Raw genomic sequence first — 2,743 nt, 5'->3', positions numbered from 1 at the left:
GTTGACATATCATTAAATGATTTGTTCATCGTAAATTTTTCATGATATACATCATAGAAATATGATCTTGAAATAAGTTATACATTTATTTTAATCTTTTATGTTGTTATACTTGTTACAAATGCAAATAAATTATTTTAAAATTACTACAAATTGATTTGATTGCTGAACCGACCATCACAACAGGCATCTAGGAAATTGTAGATTATAGAGAAGAAAAAGACTTAGACCAAATACACATAAATATTTTCTTTTTTCGGAAAAGAGAACCATAATTAATAAAATATATCTTTGATATTCAGCATCTCAAGAAGCCTATTGCGCAAACTTTTAAAGCTGACGTTTTATTGTGACGTAATAATACAAAAGTCAATAATGTTTAAAATAATGTTTAAAATTGCTATGAATATTTAAAAAAATCACTGAAAAGGCAAGAGGAAACAGTGGAATGGATTAAATGCGCCATCTTCTATCGTTTTGGAATTATTTTCGCTATATTCTTGCCTACAAGGCCTTTTTTTATTTTACTGTTTGATAACTGGTTTTTGAAGGCAATGACACCAGTCTGACAAAATTGAATTTCCAACCAAACAGGAAAACGGCTTAGATGAAATTGGAAGCAAAATATTTATTCTTGGATACCAATCTAGGATCTCCAAGGACATTTGTCAAGGATTTAAATTCTGTGAGGTTAAGCTTAACAAATTATAAAGGTCTTTTTTTTATATACCAGATTGAGATCATTTGAACCAATACAGCGTTGATGCTTATATAGAACAAATACAGACAATTTATTTGAACACCGAATGAAATAAATTCACAATACAATATGTACAGAAAGAAAAGAAATCTTTCTATGTGGAAAACACGTCTAAATAAAAAAAAAACTCCAAACATACTGGAAAGCAGTACAGAGTAAACAACTAAGACGAGAGGTCGCCCGCTTGGCACAGTGGTTAGAGCGTCTGCTCTAAAGTCGCTGAGTAAGGAGTTGATCCTTACGTTGCAAGTTCGAATCCCACTGTGGGACGTGGAGACCGGTCCTTCAGAGGAGACCGTATAAACCGAGATCCCGTGTCGCCGTAGGTGCTGGCACGAAAAAGATCCCTCACTGCTCAATGGCCCCGAGTGGCGAGTATAGGTAAAAAAAATTGCAGCACTCCTCAGGCAAGTGATGGCGTCTCCATTTGAGTGAAACATTCTCGAGAGGGACGTTAAACAAGAAACAAACTAAGAAGACAGAGAAACATTCTTCCAATTTAAACAGCATAAAAGTATAAATAATGAAGCAATAAAACATCCATATATGAAACAGATCTGGTATAATCTGTTGTGTCTTTATTTCAAGTTAACTGGGGTATATCGAGTCGACATATGAATGAAAGTATCTATTGTTAATTAATAATCCGTCGTTAATATATAAATTATGTATATGTCTAAATGTTGCGTTGAATGCCACAACAAGTGTTTTCTTCTTCTCTTGTAGAAAGTTTTGTATAAATATGCTTCAAAAGAATATTAAAACGGATCGGCTTATAAAGGAGCACAATTAGTTTCCAGCAGTATTCCAACAGGTTGTTAGAAGACCTGGTCACCAAAGACTAAATAGATAATGTCAAGGAGGAACTCCAGCATCTTTTAATACCAACTTCAGAGTACTTGTTTGTAGAGAACCAGAATGATTTTCTACAAAGTAATTTCATAGATGACCAATCACAATAAAAAGAGTTCCAATTTTATTGAGAAAACAGTTGTCTATGATGTCAAAGAGCCTACTCTTTAATTTTTCTAGAGGAATGATTATATAAACGTAGAATACGATGGAAGTTTCTGCTCCATATTAGTTCATATTTTGGTTAGGAGTAAGGATAAGGGCTGGGTTGAATATTTACTGAACACTTCAATATATCTTTGTAAGGATTTGATGAAGTTTTGGAATCCAGTATCGGTACGATCAATCAAACTCGCTTCCATTGACTGGAATGCTTAAAGTATTTACAACTGAAATGTGATATTTAAAAATTTCATCTTTTGAAAGGAATCTGTGAGTATGGGTTGGATAAACAAATGTGGAATTAAAACAGAGTTCTTCTAAATTGCAGTTTCAAAAATGAGCATTACAAAAAAGACTAAAAAACAGACTATACTGTTTCAAGCTTTGTCGGCTGGAACCAAAACATTTTTCATGTATACTGAAAGCTGAAGGATAAACAGATTGCATTTGCCCTATAATTTTCTAATTGGATTCTTTAATATATATCTAAAACGCTTTATTCATTCTGACATAGTGACAAGATCTTTTTATATATAGAAACAATGTATGAAGATAAAGGATCTAAATTATAGTAGAAGACAATCATCAAATTTTTAAAATATCAACGCCTTACGAAAGCCAAATTTACGTTTAAAAAGAAGCAATAATTATTATGGCTTCTAAATTTGACAATTGGAGCTATGGAAATTAATTGTGGAAACTCGATCAAGTCAAAAAACGGAAAAACCTACATGAACTGTAAATCCAGAAATGTCAGATGTTGTATGACATACCACGGTTGTGGTCAAATCATGAATCAGTAGTTTAGGGGATCAGCTCTTCCCAACTCTCCCTGTAACGTACATTTTGATGTATGAAGTAATGAACTACTTATATATTTTTTTCGTTTTGTAATATTATCGAAGAAAATTAAAAGTTTTTGGCGGGTCTAAAAGCAAAATTTCGTTAATAAAGTTTACCTCAGCTTAA

The sequence above is a fragment of the Saccostrea echinata genome, unplaced genomic scaffold, assembly GCF_033153115.1.
Source record: "Saccostrea echinata isolate AGI-Se365-2 ecotype Australia unplaced genomic scaffold, CSIRO_AGI_Sech_v1 ptg000014l, whole genome shotgun sequence".
Lineage (NCBI taxonomy): Eukaryota > Metazoa > Mollusca > Bivalvia > Ostreida > Ostreidae > Saccostrea > Saccostrea echinata.
Note: the sequence above shows the minus strand (reverse complement) of the source record.